This window comes from Desmodus rotundus, chromosome 4, assembly GCF_022682495.2.
Source record: "Desmodus rotundus isolate HL8 chromosome 4, HLdesRot8A.1, whole genome shotgun sequence".
Taxonomy (NCBI): Eukaryota; Metazoa; Chordata; class Mammalia; order Chiroptera; family Phyllostomidae; genus Desmodus; species Desmodus rotundus.
The window spans coordinates 43,491,984-43,517,781 of NC_071390.1; the positions used below are offsets into that span (position 1 = coordinate 43,491,984).

Here is a 25,798-nt window from a genome sequence, read left to right on the forward strand (position 1 = left end):
GGTGAGTACCTCCCCACTCGACTCCATTCAAAAATCACAGCTAACCACGCTAAATATCCCCAGCAGAAGAAATACGAAGAGATGGCCATCCCAGCATTAAGAGACATTTCTATTAGTGAAGTAAACCAAACATTCTTCCTTATAGGCAAAGAATTTTACATCAAAAAATTAATTATATGTAGACTAACATCAAGCATTTATTATAATTTTTGACATAATTTTGACATAATTATCGCTCTTATTAATATTCAGTTTGAAATATTTTGAAAATTGTAAGTTTAAGTTGTCTTAGATTAAGTTCCATTAATATGGTGAATGCTCTCAAATATTAGCTTTTAATGGGCAGAATAGTGAAACACTGCACTACCATGAAAAGAAAGAAAACAAAATGCACTCCGTCGCTGACTGGAAGAAGAGCAGGGAACACAGTATTAAATTCCCCCATGAGACAGCTCCAAACCTTGAAAAAATTAAATGGGTTAAAGTATTTTTTTTCTTTAACATCTCTAAGACAAAAATAATTAATGAGCATCTACTATAGGGAAGGTAATTTATACAAGAACTAGATACATAATATATAAGAAACAGGTGTTACTTCAACGGGTTTATAATCTAATTTGGAAGACTGATAGCTCACAGAGGGATGGTTATTTAAGGAACAACCGAAAGGTTAAATGAAAAGAAAGGAGAACAGTCAGGCCCCATGTTGAAGCTTAGAACATTGATTCATATGCCCTTTTCTGCTCTCAGGGAAGCGAAGGAAGGCTCATGCAAATGACACAGCTTTAGAGTTGGCCAGAGCTGGGTTGGTGTTCTGGTTTTACCGTAACTAGCTCCATGACCTTGGATAAATTACTGGGTTGGCCAAAAAGTCTATATGGTTTTTTCCATAAAAATAAAAGACACATTTTTCATTTTTACCAGTAACTTTACTGATTTGGATATTCTGAGTATGTCGGCTATCTCCTGCTATTGGCTTCTAGTGGGTGGAGGCCAGGGGTGCTGCTCAGCATCTTCCAATGTGTAAGACAGCCTCACAGCACAGATCTTCAGTTGTGAAGAAACTGATCACCTCTGAGCATAAAAGGTATAAATTCAATATAAAGAACTATATAGTAGGACTGAAGAACCTAATTTAGTCTTGGAAGATCAGGGAATGTCTCTGAGGAAGAGGGATTTAAGCTAAAATCTGAATGCAAGTTAGTCTTGGGAGCAATGAGTGACATTGTAAGGTAGGGTGGCATGAAATGTGATCAAAAAAGTAGAGGCCAGGCAGAAAACTGAAAAAGACATATCCATGGAAGATTTGGGGGCTTTATACCAGTGCACTGGGAAGGGTTTTAAGAAGTGGCATGATGACTTAAAAGATGGCTCTACTGGTCTAAGTACTGAAGGGATTAGAGATGGGAAAGAGGAGCAACTACAAGATTAATTACTACAGGCAAAAAATTAAAAAAAAAAAATAGGGGCCTGGCCCGGAGAAGTGACAATAAGATAGAAGTAGACGTATCCGAGTTACTAGGAAAAGTCTGCCTATCACATGATGTGATGACAATTACATGTGCAGAGTGAGGGGAGAGCTCACAGATGTGTACACAGGTGTTAGTGGCAGCTAACACTTACTGGATATTTTACTGCCCTAACAATCCTCAGACATAGGTGTGATTATGCCCCGCATGTTACAGATGAAGAACAGAGATGACACGCTTCACTGTGTGCTCACAATACTAGCATGTTAAATGTGGAACTGGAATTCAAACCCTAGCAGTCAAACTTTTTTAGCTTCAAAAATGTACAAATGTAGATGTCATTTACTGAGACGAGGGTACACTAGAAGACGAGTTGATTTGGAAAGCAGACGTATAAAATCTGTGATCCCTGTAATGGCAAGGGAAGATTCAGTTGAACATACAGGGCTGTAGCTTAAGAGAGGACTGGACTAGAAATCAGAAAATCATTGTATACACCTGGTATTTAAAACTGTGGGAATGATGTAAACATTTCATACGAATGCATGTAAACAAATACTCTATCAAATCTAAGATGCCACCCACTTTAAGTCACATCCTTATTTTACGTACCAATAATTAAGGAGGGATGCTGCCAATTAATTTTAAGACACCATCAATTATAAGATGCATCTACATTATGCTAAGTGAAACAAGCCAGTCAGAGAAAAACAAATGCCACATGATTGTACTCATATATGGAATCTAATGAACAAACTGAACTAACAATCAAAATAGAGACAGACTCACGGAGAGCAGGGTAAATGTCTATTGGGAGGGTGGCGCTTAGATGATCGAGCAAAAAGGAAAAAGAACTCGAGAGCACGGACAACACTGTGGTGATTAGGAGCGGGGGAGAGGTCGGTGCAGGTAGAAGAGGGTATAAAGGGATTAATGGTAATGGAAAAAAATACAATAAAAATAAACTTTACAAAAATAAAAATAAAATAAAGTAGAAAACAATAATAATCCCTAAAAAAAGTAAAATAAAATAAAGGTGACGTCCGCCTCAGACTTCCTGCAATACAGCAATTATAGCAATGAGTTCAGTGTTCTGACAGCGATAAACAAGCCGAGGACACGGCAGGGAAATGCTGTACTGAGAAAGTGATACGAGCTGAGTAACTGAGCCAAGTGCAGACTCAGGTCTGTCTCCCTCCTCCAAGTTTTCCAGTCTACCCTGGTACTTTCATTTTGGGTTTTGTTGCTGTTTTTACCACAACTGGTGCAATGCTTCTCTTCCAGACAAGAATTAACTAACAGAGTTGGCAGCTCCTTTGGTTCAGGTATAGTTAAGCAATAAAGAGAAAGATTTCAGTCTTTGACGTAGCAAGTGGGTAAAAAGCAAGGCTTTGAGGTTCAGGTCCAGATGCCATCACACTCTTGCCACACGACCTTGGGCAAAACATGTTTTTTCTAAAAAGATTTCCTAATCTTAGTTTTCTTTCGTGTAAAGGTATTCCTACTTTCATCCATAGTTTCTATGACAAGTGAAATGATACATGTAAAGTATATAGCAGTGTCCGGCAGACAAGCAGGCATTCACATAAATGTTAGGATAACATAAAATTGGTAACAACCACCCAATTCTCTACTAACAGAGTATTTAACTACTTAACTAGTTTAAATGATCAGGGAAGGAGCAGTTCCCAAGTCACCGACAGCCCCATTTTAGAAGAACTGTGCTTTATTTAAGTCTTCTAATTTGGTTTTCAGGAGACGGCTTCTGAAAATAGTCATCATGTGGAGTTCTCTAAACATGAGTGTAAATGGGTAAATGAGTTTTGCCCTTATTTTAACTAGAAAAGTAGTTAATTAGAAAATACTGTCTACGTGGTTTAAAAAACTGTTAATAATTCATATGTACATTTATTTTACATAGGTAATGTACATGTGAATAAATCATACATACAAATACATATTTATTTTGTTTATTAACAAAAAACCCCAACTCAATTTTACTTAGCATAGCCTCACGTCATGTTCAAATTTCAAATGTCAGTTACTCAAATCCCATTAATATATTACAGAAAAGTAAAAGTTATCTTGTTCTTATATTTTTGTGCCCTGATTCTACCACCTCAGTAAAGAGAAGTCAGAGCTAAGGGCGAGTGAAAACAGCGAACCATGGGACTCCTGCAAAGGCCAGGTTCTCAAGTTGTCTACTGAGAGCTCACTTGTTATAGGAAAGAAGCAGCTGATGGTACATCAGACATCAAACATTCTTCATAGTCACACTGACCATTACTACTAATAATGAGACTAATGCTTTGTTGAGGAACTTACACATCCTAGGCTTTTTAGGAGGGTCTAAATTCCTAATGTTCTGTCCCTTTGTCAAACTATGTCTCAACATATGCCATTATATTGTTCGGAAATTAACTGAAACTACAGTGCATAGGTACAGATAGAATGACCAACCAACAACAGGCACAATATATACCCACTCTTAAAAATACTTATCTTGCCCTGCTTGGTGTGGCTCAGTGGATTGGGTGCTGCCCTGAGAATCAAAGCATCGCTGGTTCAATATCCAGGCAGGGCACATGCCTGGGTTGCGGGCCAGGTCCCCTGTAGGAGGCATGCGAGAGGCAAACACACATTGATGTTTCTCTCCCTCCCTTCCCCTCTCTAAAAATACATAAATAAGATATTTTTAAAAATACAAATCTTGATGTGAAAAAAGAAAAATGAAGAATTCTGAGATGTACTTAGAAGGTAAAAATATAAAACATAAACTATAACCAACAAGCCAAAATTCCATCTTTTTAAAAAATCTTAGTCTGCTCAGCAATGTACTTGTATTTATTTATTTTTAAGTTTTTATTTCCTTTTTTGGAGAGGAGGGAAGGGACAGAGAAAGAGAGGGAGAGAAACATCAATGGGTTGCCTCTCACATTCCCCCAACCAGGGACCTGGCCAGCAACCCAGGCATGTGCCCTGACTGGGAATTGAACCAGTGGCCACTTGGTTCACAGGCTATCACTCAACCCACTGAGCCACACCAGCCAGGGCAGCCAGTGTACTTTTAGATAAGAGAGAAGAAATCAAGGGCCACTGATACTCGTTAAATTCTCCCTTTTGATTTAGTTACTTGAAGTTCTCAGAAATCCACGTATCTGATTTATGCTTTCTCTGCTATAACTAGTATCCTCATTTATCAACTTCTAGCATCATAGGCACATATGGAGTATCAAAAATAATTTAGTGATTCTTATGTTATTCCAGAAGGAAATGGTAGGAATTAGTAATCTTTCCCTCTGCTCCTCTCTCCACTCTCTCTAAGAATTAACACTGAATTATGTAAGTTGCTCAAGTCCATAGGATCCTCATAAGAGCCAAGACTTACCTACATATTAGTCACAGCTAACGGAAGCCCCTTCTAAAGAAGAGTTTATGACACTGATGCCCACTACCCTAAACTCCAGGATGCGCACCACAGGTAGCCTCCGATAACTGTTTGACTCATCGCTCGGAGCTCTTGTCCAGGCCTTCATGGCCATGCTTTTATCCCATGCTGATTAAAAGCAAAGATCTTAAAGACAACATATTTAAAACCATTCATTTTTAATTAAGCACTCTATTGGTGTATATTTCTTATAAAAGAAAAACAGTGTTTTGTAGGGAAAAAAATTAAAAGAGCAATAAATAAGTAGGCAAACACCCACAAGACCATTACCCAAGCCAAGTTATTATTAACTTTTTAGGTTACTTCCATCCAAGCTTTGGTGGAAAACAAGCATGCCACGCACTGTTGGAAGGAGCGTAAAATGAGATACAAATTTTTGGAGGGCAATTTAATAACAACTGTGAGAGTGAAAAATGCGTATGGTCTCTGAACTAATTTCACCTCATAGCAATTGTCCAAATAACCAAACATACATAATTATGAAGAACTATGAGTAACCTAAAGGTCCATCAATAAGGGAATGGTTTCATGATATAGCCATATTATGAAGCACTGTGCAGCCACTAGTAAGAATGAGATAGATCTCTATATATTGACATTAAAGAATGTTGTGTGAGTCCTGGCTGGTGTGGCTCAGTGGTTGAGTGCCAGCCTATGAAGCAAAGGGTCTCAGGTTTGATTCCCAGTCTACGTCATATGTCTGGGTTGCGGGCCAGGTCCCCAGTAGGGGGCGCACAAGAGGCAACCACACATTGATGTTTCTCTCCTCTTTCTCCCTCTCTTCCCCTCTCTAAAAAATAAAGTCTTTAAAAAAAAGAATGTTATATGAATATAATATAGTTTTTGAGTGAAAAACGTAAGCTGCAGGAGAGTATACCCATTAGATTCCAAAATATATAAACATACATGCATAGAAAACGAATAAAAAAATACACATCAAATTATTAACAGCAGTTATCTCTCGGAGTGGGTTGTCACTTTTTATTTATGTCTTCGACATAAATGTCAATTTTGTACAATACTTTTGTAACACTTTAAAAAATAATGATTTTATTCAGGTTCTTAGGCATTTTAAGAGATAAACTGATACTGCTTTCTTTTACCACATATAAGCATCTTCTCTTTTCATTAGAGTATTTTTTTTTAAAGAAAAGACTGAGGAACTGTCACAGATGAGAGGCTACAGATGCTACAGTGACACAACAACCAAATCTAACACGGGACACCAAACTGACCCTTAAACAGGAAAAGTGTAAAAACTGGTGAAGCCTGAATTAGGTCTATACTTTATAGTACTGTACATATTATTTTCTTCATTTTGATAACTGTACTCTGGTTATACAAATTGTAAATATCAGGGGAAATTAGGTGAAGGATATATATAAACTTTGTTATTCTTGCAACTTCTTGGTAAAACTAAAACTATTTCAAAATAAAAATACAAAAACTTTTAAAATACATTAGAAAACAATTCACGATTTTCGGTCCTCAATATGCTTCTTTTCCTGTGTTCCCTGTATCTACTAATGGAATATGAATCTCCCAGTCACCAGGCTCAAAATCGTAGCATTTTTTTTTTGACTCTTCTTTCTCTGGTTCTTCATATTCACATAGAGGCAGATGAAGAGAACTACAATATATTCTACTATGATACCAATTACATTGCTTACCATAGTTACCTCAAAATTCAATTACATTTCAACGATAATTGCTTCCCAATACTCTACATTATTTGCATAGTAATCTTTTAAAAACATGACTTTGTTTCATTCTTCTGCTTAGAAAATTTCAGCGGCTCCTCCCTGCTCATTAAAGACCAAACTCAACCAATGAAGGTCTTTACACTTTCAGTTGGGTCCCCCTTCAAAAACATGCCCAGTAATTCTCCAAAGAACACCCCTGGGTTTTCTAAAACACTTTCAGGAGGTCTGTGAGGTCAAAATTAATTTCATAATAACACTACGATGCTCTCTACCTCTTTCACCCAATATATCGTGAGTATACAATGGCATTTTCCAGTTTAATGATGTGATATAGTAACATCAAGCAGATAGGAGAATTCAACTGTCATCAACTGTCATCTATAAGACTGACTCTAAGGAGATCTGAACACGTATAAAACAATGCGCCTCTACTTTTTGTTTGGAAAATACAGTTGTTTTAATAAAAATCTACTTAGATTAATATGTAATGAGTTTATCATTACTTTTAAATTATAAATATATTTAAATTTGTTTTTAGTTTTCATATGGTAAAATTTTTTAATTTTAATTTTTCTTTTTTCTTTTTTTTTATTGTTGCTCAAGTACAGTTGTCTGCCTTTTCCCCCACCCCAGCCCTTCCCACCTCCCTCCCCTGTTCCCCCCACCTTGTTATTGTCCATGTGTCCTTCATAATTGTTTCTGCAAACCCTTCACCCTTTTCCCCTATAATACTCTCCCTTCTCCCCTCTGGTCACTGTCAGCCTGTTCTCAATTTCAGTGTCTTTGGTTATATTTTGCTTGCTTATTCATTTTGTTGATTAGGTTCCTGTTAAAGGTGAGATCATATGGTATTTGTCTTTCACCGCCTGGCTTATTTCACTTAGCATAATGCTCTCCAGTTCCACCCATGCTGTCGCAAAGGGTAGGAGCTCCTTCTTTCTTTCTGCTGCATAGAATTCCATTGTGTAAATATACCATAGTTTTTGGATCCACTCATTTGCTGATGGGCACTTAGGTTGCTTCCAGTACTTGGCTATTGTAAATTGTGCTGCTATGAACATTGGGGTGCACAGGTTCTTTTGGATTGGTGTTTCAGGATTCTTACGATATAATCCTAGTAGTGGAATTGCTGGGTCAAAAGGCAGTTCCATTTTTAGTTTTCTGAGGGAATTCCGAACTGTTTTCCATAGTGCTTGCACCAGTCTGCAATCCCACCAACAGTGCACTAGGCTTCCCATAAGGTAAAAATTAATGATGTAACTCATATAAACAAAAGCTCTTTGGGACCCTCAATACTTTTAATATAAGGGGGCCCCATAGACCAAAAAGTTTGTGAAATCTAGTGTACTTGCATGTTCCTGTACATGGCTAAGTTTTCTGGCCTTTATAATTTTCCTTCTCCTAAACTAGCCTTCCTTCTATCTTCCTATGCCAAAATTTTACCCATCCTCTTTAATCATGGCCATTTTTTCCCAATGGCCATTTGAAATACATGAGTTTTAGAGTCAGACCTGTGTCAAATCTGGCTTTGCTACTGAACCTGACCAGCTGTGTGACCTTGGGCAACTTAGCCTCTTTGAGTCTCCAGTGCCTCATCTGGGGATATCACTGTAACACCGAAGAACTATATTGAGAATTAAAAAAAACATGTAAGTCAAGTAGCTAATTTAATACCTGGCATGTGTAATAGAGGCTTAATGAATACTAATTTCCTCCCTGTCTTCCTTTTCTACCAGAATATTTCTTATAAAATCAGGACTTTTACGTATTTTATTCAGGTTTTTCTCCACAACACTTAGCGCAGTGACTTTTTTATCAGGTGTTTGATATACAGTTAAGCAATAAAATTTAAGGAAAAATATAGCTATCTCATATTTCTATCTTTCAGAAATGCAAATTATTAGATTTGTCAATAGAATGAGAATTACTTCCAATGTATATATGCAGACTGCATAGAATATATGATAATAAAAAGAATATCATAACAGATATTAAGAGAGAATAATGCAGGTCACTTAAAAACACTGGTGGTCTTTTAAGTGACAACTAATAATACCTAAAAATGAATCTCAAAAGAATATTAAACATTAAGGTATTAAAAATACATGCTACCACAACTATTTTTGATTTATACAGAATATATGAGATTCTAGCAAAGAATCCAAAACCACACAAAATTTCTGTTAGATATTTCTGTTTTGGCTTTTCCAGTGTAGAAGACCTCAAAACTCTAAATATTCCATCTTTATTGCTTATTTAGATACTGCTGAACTATTTTCAGGACACGGCTTTGGGTTGCTTTTCTAGGAGCCGGGGGTTTGTGCTGAGCTGACCCAGTCTTAAAGTCAGTGATCTTCCAAGCGCTGGCGAACCCTGCTTCAGAGCCGCCTGCAGATGGAGCTGCAGTTTCTGTGGCGCAGTTTGTTGTCACTGTTCCATGCTCAGCTGAACCAGCTGGACTGATTATAGCAGAGGCTTAGTAAGCACTTCCGGATCCCTTCTTACAGGGGGCAGGATTCTGATTTTATACTGTCATCCCAACTATACACTCCCATATATTTTAAAGGTTTAATTTGACTGTATCAGATTATGGTGATAATAAAAATCCTCCCAAGTCACTGGTCAGGCACATTTGTTGATGATTAAACTGGGACATGAAATTCAAGAACTGATTTGTAAGAAAATCCATAAGATGTGATTTAAAAGGTATGGGAAAGAGGCCCTCTGGATTCTTAGAAGCTTAAAAGTAATTGTATCTCCAAGAAAATACATATACGAGTAGCTATAAGCCTCAACAGTCATCTTCTGAATGTGTTCATTAAAGTTTATAACACTCTAGGGAATCCAGGAAAGTTTCTCCTAGGGTAGAAACATGATATAGTAGGAAAGTGGTATAAAATACTCTCACTGCCACTAACTACCTTCTAAATAAAAAATAAACACATATGTGAAACGTTAAAAAGTAAAGTTATAAGATCTGGAAAATTCTGAAAAGCACATGAGTTGCCTCAGAATTTATTTCCTACTCTACCTCATTAAACTTGTGGCATGCTACAATAGTGCACTTAAATAAACACAACCCTTATTGGTTACAAAGTAGATTGCTGGAGCACAGTAAAAGTTAATAATTTTGTATTTGTCAATTATTACAAAGAGCATTCTGGGCTGCTGCGTTTTGTCACCCAGGCTGTGTGTGCAGACTCCAGGGGACGCCATTCTCACCAACTGCAATGTTAGCGGGGCCGTCTGGGGCTCCACAGAGCTTCATCACAGAGGGCTGCACAAAAAAGAAATGGCGACATATCCTCTAAACCTAACCTAGGACATTACCACCTGTGAATAAACAAATACTACTTCTGATGTAGAAGCAAAAGTAATAGTGTTTGACATCTGAGTGAGGCATAAGCACTTATTTTAACTATTTCATCAATGTGTTGAAAATGGAAAGAAAATAATGGCAAACTTGGAATTCAAAAATTAAAAGTAAAGACAAGGACATTCTAGCAAAGGGAGATGGAAAATTTTTTTCAGTACGTAGTGCTAGGTCAATTAGGTATCCATACAGAAAAATAAATGAACTTTGACCTTCCTCACCTCAAATCATACACACAATTCAATTCCAAATAGATTATAGATTTAATATAAATGGCAGCACCCCAATGGGTGTGGCTCAGTTAGCTGGGCATCAACCCACCAAGTAAAAGGTCACTGGTTTGATTCCCAGTCAGGGAACATGCCTCCGTATGGTCCCCAGTTGGAGGCGTGTAACAGGCTACCTATTGATGTTTCTCTCAAACACTGATGTTTTTCTCACTCTCCTTCCCCTCCCCTCTCTCAAAAAATAAATAATAATGAAAGAAACAAAGAATATATATGTACATATAAGAGATAAAATAATAATGCCTTTAAAAGAAAACAGAAAATATCTTCATGACCTTGGGGGAGGCAGAGATTTCTGGAACAGGACACAAAGAACACTAATCATGAGAGAAAAAAATGGAAAATTAGGACTTGATTAAAATTCAGAACATCTGTTCATCAAAAGACACATTAAACGTGTGAAAAGGCAAGCCACCAAATTAAGATATATCCGACAAAAGACTCACATCCAGAATGTTAAAAAAAATTAAATTCCTACAGATCAATTTTTCAAAGGCAGACTTGAATAGGCACTTTACGAAAGAGGCTATCCAAATGGCCAACATACAAGGTTAGGCAAAAGTGAGTTTACGGTTGTTAATATAAATATATCATTAATAGCCCTGGCCGGTGTGGCTCAGTGGATTGAGCACTGGCCTGCGAACCACGGGTTTGCTGTTTGGATTCTGGGTCATGGCACATGCCTGGGTTGCAGGCCAGGTCCCAAGTTGGGAGTGCGAGGCAGATGATCAATGTTTCTCTCCCTCATTTTCTCCCTCTTCCCCTCTCTCTAAAAATAAATAAATAAAATCTTTTTAAAAATCATTAATATATATAATTAATGAATAATAATACAAGAATAAACCGTTCCTCAAACTCATAACTGTAACCCTACTTTTGCCCCACCCTGTACATATTAGAGTGGCTCAGATTCATTAGCCATCCAAGAAATGCAAATTAAAACCAAAATGCTATGCCTCCACAAATCTAACAGAATCATTAAAATGAGAAAAACTGAAGATTTTGCACATAAAAGGAATCATCAATAAAAAGAAAACTTACTTAATTGCAGAACATATTTGCCAATGAGACATCTGATAAGGGGTTAATATCCAAAATTTATAAAGGCCTTATAAAACTAAACACCAGAAAAACAAGCAAGCCAATCAAAAAATGGGCAAAGAATCTGAACAGACACTTGTCCAAAGAGGACATACACATGGCCAATAGACATATGAAAAAATGCTCAATCTCACTAAATCATCAGAGAAATGCAAATTTAAACTACAATGAGCTATCATCTCACACCTGTCAGAATGGCTGTCATCAGTAAGTCAACAAACAAGTGTTGGCAAGGATGTAGAGAAAGGGGAACTTTGCACAGTTGGTGGGAATGCAGACTGGTATAGCCACTGTGGAAAACAGTGTAGAGTTTCCTCAAAAAATTAAAAATGTAACTGCCTACGATCAGTAATTCCACTTATGGAAATATATCTGGAGAAATCTGAAACACTAATTTGAAAGAATATATGCACCCCTATGTTCACTGCAACATTACTTACGGTATCGAAGATGTGGAAGAAGCCCAAGTGCCCATCAGTAGATGAATGGATAAAAATGCTGTGGTATGTTTACACAATGGAATACTACTTGGCCACAATAAAAATCTTACCTTTTGCAACAGCATAGAGAGTATTATACTAAGTGAAATTTAATGAACAAAACAGAAACGGACTCACAGATAAGAAAACAGACAGTTGTCAGAGGGGAAGGGTCTTGGAGGGCTGGGTGAAAAGGTGAAGGGATTAAGCAACACCAAACAAGCAAACAAACAAAACTCTTAGGCCAGATGACATGGGAATTACCAGAGGGAAAGGGGTGCAGGAGGAGGTAGAAGAGGGTAAAGAAGGGATACATGGTAACAGAAGGGAACCTGACTCTGGATAGTGAACACACAATACATTACACAGTTGATGTATTACAGAATTGTACATTTGAAACCTATATAATTTTATTAACCAATGTCCCCCCTATAAATTCAATACAAATTTTTTTTTAAAGAAAATCACAGAAGAAAGTACAAATGTTGGCAAAGATGTGAAGCAACTGGAACTCTCACACACTGCTGGTAGAAAAGGAAAAGTTTCACAGTAAACACTGAAAGTCAACATGGGAATACTCAACGACCCAGAATTCTACTGTGAGGTACCGTCTAAGAAAAATATATAGAAATCATATAATGTATAAGATGGCTATCGAATAATGAAACTAGTTATAAATCCATATATGAAAAGAACTTGTTATAGTAAACACATTGTGTATATATACATATTTTGTGTATGTGTGTATCTTTGTTTCATTTCTAGTGACTTTTAAATCTAAAATTGACATATGTGGTTGATCCAATTGCCTTCTTCTCCTTTGAGAGAGTAAACTTAAAACAAACCAACCAAAAGCCACACAACTGTAATTGAATAACAATAAAAAATTAAAATAAAAAAAAAACAAAAAAACCCAAAAAACCCACAAACCAACCTTACACCTAAACAGAGATGAAGCAGTAGTTATCATCAAGGCAGAGAAAGTATACCCCGGACAAAAGCAATCTGCATCAATGAAACACTTTTCTATTCCAATGTGATTAATACTCAAATAAAAAAAACTACTGTATTTTGCCATGTATAACATGCACCCATGGTTTTGGCCCAAACTTTCAGGAAAAAAAAATCTTTTGTTTTAATTTTTTAATTCAATTATTTATTTATTTATTTATATTTAGAAACAAAATTGTCTATCGTATTCTAGGGTATTATTTTGTATACAGATATTGTTATTGCTTTCTAAGGTTATACTTTTAACTCAGAAGCATAAATAAAAAATTAAAAACACTTATATGGATACGGAATTGTTACTACCCACGTATAATGTGCATCCTTATTTTCTAGTGCATCTGAACTAGAATAGTCCATTAAGTACACATTTCCGTGGGCAAAAAAAAGTGTGCATTGTACACAGCAAAATATGGTATTTAGGGTATCTAAATTTAAAAAATATATATATGATATAGTAAGCAAAGGTAGATTATAAGGTATTATCCCTATATTAGAACTGAGACTGTAAGCGCTGTCAGCCCACGGAAATGTGTACTTAATGGACTATTCTAGTTCAGATTTCTATAAGCAACTAGACACAAAGAGAAGTACTGAAAGGTCTGAAGCTGAATTTTAAGTTGGCACAGATGGCATGTTTATAACACCCCCACAATATGCTGAGTGTTCTCCATAAAACCAACCTAGACACAGTTCCTGCCTCTAGGGGCCTTAAAATCTAAAAGTAGATGAGGCAGTCTAATTCAAAGAAAGTAAACAAATAAAAGGAAACAAAGAAGGGAATGTAAGAGAAGAGAGGCCTGCATTAATCTCTCAGCTCCCAGAAGGGAAACAGTCCAATATGAACAGCGAGAATGAAAGCTAACAAGTCAGAGCTGCCTCATTTACCATCAGACTTACCATGACAGTATCCAGTAAATACTCCCTAAAAAATTACGCTGACCAGACTGAAAATGCTTTGTTCTCTAGCTTCCACATTTAGAAGGTCTAAACTCTGCAACAGATAGAATACATACCCTGCTGCGTGTGTGTAAAGGACATTAACCAGTCCATGCGTAGCGAATGATTTACAGTCCAAAATCTAGATTACTGAATCCGAAGCATATGAGAGCATTACTTCAAAAATGCTGGATCAACAGGCAATTAATTAATGTGACACAATCATCTTTGTCTCAAAACTCCTAAAACAAGACAGCGATTTGCACTGGACTGCATTTTTGATGTTGGCTCTAAAGGGGTGTATGAGCTATATTTGGTTTGCCTGTAAATAAACATTTCATGGGCCCACAGTTCAGCCCCTGATCCCTTATCCAGTTGACTACAGCTATTTCAACAGAAAGATGCCAAACGATTGTCTGAAATGTCTCCAAATACAGACCCTCTTTTAAGGCCTTAAATTAAAGAACATCTTGATTTTAAATCATGTAGATTCTTCCTGGAAGACTTCAAGATGCTGATGACATCCAAGTAGTTAAGTTATAGGAACCAAGTTCACTTCACCAAACTGGTCCTGGCTGCTTCCCTGCCTCTTCGGATCAAGCATCTCTGGCAAAGATTATTTATTAAAAGGAATAATAACAATGCAGCCAGATTCCACACTAAAGAGGATGAGAAAGCAATGATGCTATTGACTCTGCAGCGTCCAAGTGACATCTACTGACTCTGAACCACAAAGAGCACAATTAAGAAGCCATGTCTGAGGTCAGGGTCAGGGGCATTACGCTCCCCGTGCTGCAGATCTGCAACCACGCCCCCCCCTTAGGGCTCTCCACAGCTGCTGTAATGACTCCCAATCTCCCCAACTGCTACCTTGCCTCCAGTTTAAAACAGCTTCTTTTTAAAGATACGACTCTCGATCACCAACCTTTACATGTAACATTTCAGTCATAGGAATTACATAAATAAAAATATTGCTTATACAAATCTAGGATATTTCAATAAAAACTATATCTGAGTGTACTTTATTATAGTAAAAATGCACTTATTCCACTGCCCCAAACTCTAAACTCTGGAATCACCCTCTGATTCAGTCTCCCCTCCAGGTGCCGTTCTACCCTCCCACCCCCTCAACATTAGTCAGTGCCAAGTTGTTCGGTTTCTCCTTTGACCCAGATCCCTCACACTGAAAGGGTCTCAGGAGTAAGTAAGCCCATCACATAGAAAAACCAAAGTCCAAAAGGCATAAGAGTTTGAGAAAAGCCAGAGGAGGCACATTTTAGCCTAAGAAGACAAGAACAAGGGAGACACTACTGAAGTGTCTGGGACAGACTGGGTAGTAGGAGGAAGAGATCGCTTAGACCACCACGCCCAGACTTGACCTGAGTTGGGGGCTGTGTGGGTGCGGCCAACTCAAAAATGTTAAATGGCAAACACCCTATTATTTTTCTCACATGCCCCTCTTTCCAAATGTCCTCAGCCCCCACCCTAGCTCACACCTCCTTAAATCTCACTTGAACAAACACAGTAACATCCTCACTGACCCTTTGTCCTCCTATTTCTCTACCAACACCGCAGTCAAAAATCATCTTAAAGTACCATGTCAAACCCTTCCAACGCTTTTCCTTAGCCTTAATACAAGATTTATAAATCCTTAATCAAAATGGCTCAGTAGACCTTCCAGGGTCTGACTCCTCTGTAGCCTCGAATCTGCATATTTTCCTCCAATGTTCTCTGCACCAGCCATAACGACTTTCAATTCCCCCAAATGCTATCTTGCCTCTAGTTTGAAATATTGTTTCCCTTTAAACAGAAAATTCCATATCATCCACACCACACACACTCATTCACTTTACCTACTTTAGTTTTACCTTCTTGTCTCATCCTACGCATCATTTCCTTAAGCAGGTTTGCCTTGACCCCTTTTTTATAGGGTGCCTGGTATATTCCCAGAGTACTACCCTATCCAACCCTTTTCATGACACTTATCAAATTTGTAATTACAAATGGTAAACAATCTTGTGTTCTATGAGGGCAAGAATGCATACCTACACCGTGATTAACAATGTTACTTCCTTATTCAAAAACCTTTGCCGGCTTCCCCAAACTTCTGCATTAAGTTCACATTCCTCAGCATGGATCTTCAAGGCCTTCCTTCCATGGTATGAATTTTTATGGCCTACTATTCCCTAAATGCTTCCCCAAAGCAGGATTATCTGTTCCTTCCCATATAAACCACACACTATCTAGTGCAGGGGGTGTCAAACTCATTTTCACCGGGGGCAAAATCAGCCCCGCGGTTGCTGTCAAAGGGCCAAATGTAATTTTAGGACTGTATAAATGAATTATAGCAGAAGTTTATTAAGCACTTTCAGATCTCTTCTTACAGGGGTCAGGATTCTGATTTTATCAAGGGCTCCTTAACAGTTAAGCAAGAGCTCAGCACTGCTGCCAGGTAGAAACAAGGTCCTGGGCCGGATAAAACAAGGTGGAGGGCCAGATTCCGCCCGCGGGCCTTATGCTTGCCACCTGTGCTCTAGTGCCTTCATTTCAATAGCTTCCTCTATGAACCTGGCTGTCCTGTCTTTAAAATTGCTACCCTTTGAGCCCTGACAGATGTGGCTCAGTTGGTTGGGTGTCATCCCGCAGGGTGAAGGGTCACCTCCTGGATTTCCGGTCTGGGCACAGGACTGCATCGCAAGTTTGGTCCCACCTCAGGGCATATACATGAAGCAACTGATCGATGTTTCTCTCCCTCTCTTTCTCTCTACGTTGCCCTCTCTCTGAAAATAAATGGATGAGATCTTCAAAAAAAAAAAAAAAAAAAAAAAAAAGAAGCTACCGGTCTTCCAAACCCACAACCAATTCCATCTTCTCCCTAGAATTTTCCCTTCTTTACCCCAAATAAATTTGGTCTCCCTCACCTTTGACTTCCTTCCTGCTCAAATATGTTGTATTTTCTTTATGGCACTTTCCTAGAGCTACACTGTCGTTATGATACACATCTTACCCTTACTTGTTTTAAATATCTTAGGTAATGCCGGTTACTTTTCTACATATCTCCTTATTCCATTCTGTATATGCCTTAACTACAGAAAGTCCTCCATAAATGCATGAACTTGTAAGGCAGTTGCCTAAATATACGGAGAAAACAATCTTTCAAGTACAAAAGACACCTGTGAAACCGAGGGAAGCTAAATGGAATTAGAAAAGCACGCTACGCTACCAGTACGAAACCAGAAATGCACCTTATTTGCATCACAAATAATTGCTCTTTATTCAAAGAGTAGTATGTCTTTACACACTCATTAATATTATATTATACATGAAGATGTTAACATTTAGTTCAATTCTAACATCTCAAAGCAAACAGAATTTTAACTCAGCAGAGTATAGTGACACTGCTCGGTATTTATTTCTGTGACCATTTTTGCTGTTTTTTGAACAAAAACAAACAGGAAATAACATTATTTAGGTGTGCCTAAAATTATAACCATACAAATTATCTAATTCAACCCATTACATTTCTAGAGAAAGAAAATAAAGACAATGAGTTTCTTGGCCAGGGTCACCAAGCTAAAGCTGGGACAAGGGCTCAGAGCCACCTGACTTTCATTCCACCTCCGCACTGTCCCTCCCCAAAACAGGACTCATCTCAAGGCTGTTCTAACCGGAGCCCATTATTTTCAACCAGCATTAGAGCCACCAATACACCATGCTGAATTAAGCCATTTGCACATTTTCAGCCACGCTTGAGAGAAACAAAAGTGTGACGAGTGAAGGGATGAAAAGGAATTCTTTTTATCTTTTCCCAGGCGCCTTGTAACCTTTATAAAGGTTAGAAATGAGCACGACTTCATACGTTTCTAAGGAGAGTGTGTTCAAAGATCTCTGAGAGGCAAGAAAAACATGAAAGGAAAGTACATATAACTTTTCAAATATATAATAGAATTCTGACACAAATGGAACATGCAACACAAGAGTGTTCTGAATGAAACATTATCAAAGGTTACTATTTACTTCATAGTAACCAAGAAAGGTGGTGCTTCAGGGAAAAAAGAAAAAAATGAAAGAAAAAAAGCCAGGAAGGTATTTCTTAAAACCTACTTAAAACACAAACATACCTGCCAATATTTACCAAATATCTGTTATTAAGCATCACTTCTTATAGCTCTATCCCTTTTACCTGGTACGCCAATAGACACTTCCTAAGTATATGCATAATAAATTAATCTCTTCTAGTATCACCCAGTACTATTCTCGAGTATGCGTGGTTGTACGTTAGTGACTATAAACTGCTTCTACAGCCCTGGTGGCTCAGTTGGTTGGAGCATCATCCCATTACACAAGGCTGCAGGTTCGACTTCTGGTCAGGGTGCGTATGGGAAGCAACCAATCGATGTTTCTCTCACTCCCTTCCTCTCTCTCTAAAATAAAAAAATATATATATCATTGAGTAAGGATTTAAAAAAAAAATCCATGGGCACATACTATTTAGTCCACAGATTTAAACTGCTGCTACTTGTAGTAAAAAGGAATTAGAAATGACAGTTTGTATGAAATAAAATTGTTTCCAAGGCTAGAACATTTTACATCATTTGTATATACCTATATAAGTGTATGTGTATATGCATTTGTATGTGTATAGTTCCTTTGCTCTCTCTATATATACATAATGTATACATATGTGAAATGTATTTTTGACAATATTGATTATACCTAAGAATCTTATACTATGGAACAGTGATACAGTGATTTTTTTTTCAAACCTTCCTTATAGCAACTCATAATAATAGCAACCTCATACACATACCACATACAAGGGGGGACCTCTTGTCCCCCACCCTCACCACAGCCAAAGCATTAATTTTCCATTCCATTTTAAAATGCTGTCTGTGATCCATTAAACTGATTTTGTCATCCTCTTCTGCAAGCTCATAAAAGTGCAAAAAGGCAGTGGGAAGGTATAAATCTGAGTTTGGCATTCAGTCCTTGGGAATGACCGAGGTTCTATAGACAAAACATGAATTTATTTATAAAAAATTGTGTATTTATTCTCACATGTTTAAACTTTGGTCACCTTCGAAAACACTCTCCATGTGATGCAATATACCTATCGAGATTTTTTTTTTCAGTTTTTGAACTCGTTGATTTTGATGCCTTTTAGTGCTTCTGCCATTTTTTGTTTCACCTCTTCCACATTGGCAAAACATTCCACCTTTGAGAACTTTTTTCATCCGGGAGGAAAAAACCCCCTGGAGATCAGGTGAATAGTGAGGGAGGTGGGGCACAGAGTGCTGTTTTGGGACGAAAACGGCTGAACACTCAGCACAGTGTGGGCAGGTGCACTCGTAAATCACCCATCATGAAATGCGCAAACACGCTGAAAGAGTCTTCAAAAAGAAATTCACTGAAGCTGAACACAGCCTCTCACAACACCACCAGCTGGTACACTGATACAGATGGGTTTCTAGAACACTCACCTAGTGGGGGAAGCCTGCACTACAAGGGGCCTACCCTCCAGAGGATAATTCCAGTTTTGGGGGGAGTTCCCTCTCGTACACACACAGGAACATGCATACTTAATACGAAAGTTTCATGAAACAACACCACCCTCACCACAGCCAAAGCATTAACATTTTCCATTCCATTTTTAAAATGCTGTCTGTGATCCATTAAACTGATTTTGTCATCCTCTTCTGCAAGCTCATAAAAGTGCAAAAAGGCAGTGGGAAGGTATAAATCTGAGTTTGGCATTCAGTCCTTGGGAATGACCGAGGTTCTATAGACAGCAATCAGACACAGCCAAAATGAGGTCTAAAAATTACTTAGTATTGTTCATTCAAAAGTTATGTTGACCACCTGAAGGGCATTATTAAGTAAGTAAAAAATGCAGACCATATTCTGGGCCATAAAACAAGTTTCAAAAATTTAAAAGGAGTCAATAACACATCTTCTCTGATAACAATGGAATTAAATTAGAAATCAATAACAGAATGTTATCTATAAAAGCCCATATATTTGGAAAACAAATAATATACTTCTAAACAACTCAAGGGCTGAACAAGAAGTCAAAAGTGAAAGAGAAAATATTTTTAACTAAATGAAAATGAAAATACAATGCATTAAAATTTGAGGGAAGCAAAAACAGGACAGAGTTTTACTGGTTTAGATAAGAAAAAGCCCAGCTATCAGGTCCGCTAGGTCCCCTCTAGAACCACCCAAACTGTTCACATAAGGAGGGCGGCCACTTGGAGTGAAAACCACAGATTCTTTTTACTATTACGGAAGCTTAAGATGGAAGAACCAATCCCTCACCTCACCCCTGTTGGAAAGGCTTTCCTAAGTCTGAAAGGAGAGTAGGACTCTAATAAGCAATCTGGTCACTGAAGGAGAAAACCCATACAGACAGGATAATCTGAATAGAGAGCAGCAGTGGAAACATCTGGAGAGAGGCAAGACAGGAAGCCACAGAGTGCGGTGGGGATCTGATGGGCAGCACCAGACTGCAGGCGTCAGGTCGGTAGCTCCCCCCACATACTAAGGACAACTCCTGGAACACAGAGCCTCTTACTCTTACTATTGCCTAATGTGTGGCTGGAGCCTCACAGATTCATCCCAGCACCAAAATAAACGCAGCAAAACCTCAGCTTCTCAGAGGCCATCTAAACTCAGGCAGGCCAGAAATAAAACCTGTTTTGCCCTCGGGCAGATGTTCTGAGGTGGCCTGAGGACCCCGCCAACCCCTGAACCTCTAATGAGTTACATTATATCTTAGTACCTTTTATTCCAGCATCACATGGTTAAGAGAGAGGACAGTATCTCAATATCTGTTCTTAACTAAATAAAATAAAAATTCATCCACTGTTAAAAAGGAGGGGGATAAGAGGAGCTAATACATTGTAAACAACCACTAACTCAGTTTGATGGAAAGTATTAGGCTTATCATTCTGATTAATAAAACATTCATTAAATGTTTTCTCTGTTTTTCAGGGAACTAAAGCAAGTAAGGATGCTACTCTGCTTTTCTGGAGGCAAACCCACATCCTGCTAGGTTTGGTTTTTCTAATATGTGCTTGGCCTCCTAAAATAAGCATAAACAGCCTTATTTAGATCTATGCTATTTATTTCCACAGAGAAGGAACTTCAGAACTCCTGGACTATTAATAGGCTACCTCATCTCTTTACACCTTTTAGTGATGAGGGAAGAAAACTACATGGTACCAGAGGCAAAAGGAAGACTGAGCTTAATTACAAAGATTCAGAAAAATTCACATGGTGGCTTTTTAGAAAAAGAAAACTTCCTTCCTCTTATCTCAAAGCAAACCACTTATTTACCAAGAAGCATAAATACTGTTTTATTTTATTCCTTTAAAATTTTTTTGAAGTTATATGCTTCTTATTGAAAGAACCTGGAGACTGAGATTTAATCTTGTAATCTGAAAATCCTAACATATATGTGCAATCTGAACAGCTGACTACTATTCAAAACACCCAGAGGAACTAAATAGCTACATCAATTCATACAATTGATGTAGCTACATTGAACTAAACAGTACAATGAAATGATACATTTGACAGGGCAACTCTTCTAAATCCTTAAGTGACGGAACAAAGTTACATTATTGATTCACCACGTTAAAAGATCCAGCGTACATAACTTCAAAGCAGAGATTTATTTACAATGTATAATCAACACAGAATGATGCAACAGTGAAAATGATTAAATATGCCAAGGTCTTAATCATAATACCACTTCACATTTGACTAGAACAGTTTACAAAGCACTTACATCCATAAACTTGTTTGACTCTATATGTCCTTCAATTTAAGTACAATAGATATAAGATATGAGTCCATCTGGATAAGAGAAGCTACATACTAAAATGGTTAAGAGCAGGGAATCTCGAGCCAGCTGTCTGGTTTGGACCCCTAGCACTGCCGCTTACTACGTATGTGATTCTGAGTACGTTACTTGACATCTCTGTGCCTCAGTTTCAGCATCTATAAAATGGGGACAATGATCACTTCTGCCTCTTTGGCCCACCAAGGATTAAATTACTTAATATATGTCGAGCACTTAAAATAGTCTCTAGCACAAAGTAACCACTATATATTATACACTCTAACTGTACTTAGCGGCAGCAGCATCTGGGAAACAAGGACAGGGAAACAAGCTAGTAACTCACAGAGCCAGGCATAGAAACCAGATCTTCTTCTCCCATTTGAAGCTCCATCCACAGAAAACTGGGTTTGGTGTTATTATTTTTAAGTGTCCTAAGGTTTTCTAGACTAATATAAACAGTTTAATGTGGAACTATACAAATTAAAAAATGCAGCAGCTCAAAACAATGATAAAGTTGTACTGTAATCTATGTGTATATATTTAATTATTAAAAAATAAATTTTCCACTTTGGGGACAGAACTATACATTAAGGAACAGTTATGTGTGTTGCTATTATCTGCAAAACAAAACTTCTGTTTAACTTTTCAAAATATAGATCAAAAAGGCAACAAGCCTATCATATCATATTGTTAATTGCTTCAACTTCTTTATCAGATAAAAAAACAATCTAGAAGAAATAGAGTTAACCCTTGAACAATGCGGGGGGCGGGGGGGGGGGCGGGGGTTAGGGGCACCAAAACCTCACACATTTGAAAACCAAATCCACATATAACTTTTCACTTCCTCAAAACTTGAGCTGTCCCATAACCACGAAGGACTGATTCTAGAATCCCCCACAATACCCAAATCCACTGATGCTCAAGACCAGGATATAAAATGGCATACAGTCATTGTATGGCCCCGCACACCCACAAACTCCCAAATATGGACCAAAAACAGTACAGGTATTTACTGGGAAAAAAAAATCCTACATATAAGGATACCCGTACAGTTCAAACATGTTGTTCAAGGGTCCACTATATACTGGGATGATCATAATGTCTGTACTCTGGTTTCCTTTCTTTTTCCCTTCTGGTTTTCAAAACGTTCAGTATTATGATATAAAGTTATTTTTAAAATGATTTCCAATCAAGTTTAACAAGATTTGAAAATTCTGATAGAAAAAAAACACTTAGAAATTAATTCTAGGCAGTAACAGATGCCCAGCAGAACACTGCCCTCTTTTTTCAGACATGTTTTAGGTATCTTTCCTCAGATTTTGTTTCAACTTTTCCCCTTTAGTGATTTAGGTGACTGATAACATCTCCCACTGAATCTATAAATAGGGCATGGTTGTGTAAATTTATGAGCTGACATGCAAAACTGGCACTACATGCCTACATTAGAGTACTAGATCATTTAACATACTCTAGTATAAAAATGTTTTAAGCATTTATACCCACATGCTTTGTATACACTGTATATACAATTTTAATTCAAGCATATTAAGTATCTCCAAATGAAGTGAAAAATATAGTCATAAACTTTTTAACATTCCCAAATATGTCATATTACTTCTTAACAAATTAACTTGGACAAAGTACTCCTCTGCTCCAGGCCGTTGAACAACATGGAGGGAATATCGCTGGTTCTCAACCTTTCCACCCCAGCCCATCTGAGGGACTCAGCGTCTCTCCATTCACTGCAGTGGGGACAGTCCAAAAGTATCCCACAAGGGGCTCTGATACACCACCCCAGAAGCTGTGCCCCTGCCCTCCGCTCTGCTCCCCTCCACTGCTGACTTCAGAGTTCTCTGAGGTTACACACAGCTCTCAAGTCTGCTGCCACTTTACATACAGAAAAATCACAACCCCATGAGCTTCAAAGGTACCTGACAGTGTTAATTAATTTATTTTTATTGAATTTTAGAGAGAGAGGAAGGGAGGGAGGAAAGGAGAGAAAGAAAAAAAGAAAGACTGAGAGATCAACAACGATTTGCTGTTCCACTCCTCCATGCATTCATCGGGAGATTCCCGAATGTGCCCTAACTGGGGATCAAGCTGATGTCCAACCAACCAAGCCACCTGGCAAGGAACAACAGTGTTCCTTTAAAAGGCTTAAAAAGAAGGGCTAAATGTTAGTGCACATCTACTTCAGTGGGAACATGCAAGATTCAAATAAGAACTGTCTACTGATGCTACAGAGGACAGCTTCATAGCTGTACATACGGCAAATAGGACATCGTACCTGGGATTGGCTTCCAATCAAAAGGAGGTGGCTAAAAGACGATGAAAAGTGGGAAATCAAACAAAATGATACCCCCTAAAGTTTGAGGGAATGGTTTGAACATGTGACTAATGGAAAGGCAATTTGTGCAAGTGAAGTCTTCTGATAATAGAGAAGGAAAGCCGGAGACTGACACGTAGAGATGTGGTTATAAGATCCCCAATTTCTTCTCCCAAATATCAATTTTTGCAGGTCTGACATCAATTCCAAGTGATTTTTTATCAGTCAACTCTACTGTAAACTAAAAATAACTGCAACTGTAAAAATATGGTTTGCGCATAGGTTACATTATAAACATAAGTCAAATGCATTAGCTCAGCAAGGCAAATGACAATTGCCCAGTATGGTATTTACAGAGAGTGTCCATTTTTTCTTTGAAGTCCTACTTACTGTGGATAAATTGTACACTATTTAAAAGCCGTCATATATGCAAAGTCTCATGGAAAATGCTCATAGCTGGGGAAGAAGGAAATGGAATTTTACAACATTCTTGGAAAAGGTGTATTATTTAAGTGTCAGCCAATATTACATCATCATTAATAAGTACATAAGGTATGGCAAAGTTTCTGGCTGGGGCTTAAAAATTACGGTTGCCTGTATGTAAAAAAAATGTGTGACTGTGTTATCTCCAAACCAGAAAGCATATTAATAAATGCTGATTATTAGATATGTTTTATAATAAGAGGACCCTTAAAGGCACAAAAATAACAGTGACCCATAGATTCGAGACAAACAAACAAAAAAAAATGTGTTGGTCTGAAAGCTGCTGTCCTCTGTACCAGAAGATGTCACCAGTGGTGACTGAGAATATCATGGATATACATCTCCATCATCGCTCCCTTGATAAAACATTGATAAAAATTTTCAGTAGGCACCGATTTCTCCTGAAATCACTTACAAAACACGCTGTCCATTCTTGGCTTAACTTGCTGAACACACTCCCGATTTAAACAACAAATTCTCAATGCTCTCCACATAAATGTGAACTACAACTGTAAAACCTAAACCCTGTGTTAGTGAACATAACTCAACAACAAGTAAAACTGAACAGAAAGAAAATGCCCCAACCCAATTTAGTAAGATGTTCCCATCTGATAAGGTAGCAATAAATATTATGCACGAGAAGACAATTCCTTACAGTTGGGGTAGATAAATATTTCTTGAGTGAATATATACATTTCTTCCTCATTCTATACCCATGTGTCAAAGCATCAAACAATTTAATTGTGACAGTTTCTGTTGTGTCTCAAACTTTATATGTAAGTTTATCATGAAAGGGAGAAAAAAAACCCTGTTTGGCTGCCTCACCGTGAATCACAGCCAGGAGGTCATCTTGTGTACCCGCAACTATGTTTTCACTACAGCTATGTGACCTAAAGTGGCAGCAAGAGAGGCACCAAAATAGAAGGAGCAGGAGGCTTCTCCTGGCTTCTGGGCCCCAAATCGGCTTTTCCAGCCCATTCGGGTATCCGAGCAAGAGCCAACCGCAAAGGAGAGCAAGAGCAAACCCAACAGCTCCGAGGAAAAGGGCTACAGGCCCACCACACCTTCCTTCCCCTCGCCGGGAGCCCGGGGAAGGAAAAACATAGGAGAGAATGGGATTAAGAAACAGCAAAAAGAAAGCACAGCATGACAGAGGCCAAAACTAGCCCGGTGTAGGGCACAAATCCAGGAGTGACTGTGAAGCCCCGATTTCGGGAAGATCTGGAGACAGAGCAGGATGGTCTCCCGACGGGGGCTCAGGGCACAGGTCCAGCGCGAGCAGCCGGGGCCCCCTGCCTCCAAGCCCCTCCAGCCACCCGGGACCGGCCCCTGCTCCCTC

At 38.1% G+C, this 25,798-nt stretch overlaps 1 protein-coding gene across 3 annotated transcripts in view; it reads right to left on the reverse strand.

Moving 5' to 3' along the window:
• The window catches only part of UBE2D1 (ubiquitin conjugating enzyme E2 D1), a 38,656-nt gene that overhangs the window by 12,428 nt on the left and 430 nt on the right, over positions 1-25,798 (reverse strand). The window lies entirely within an intron of this gene.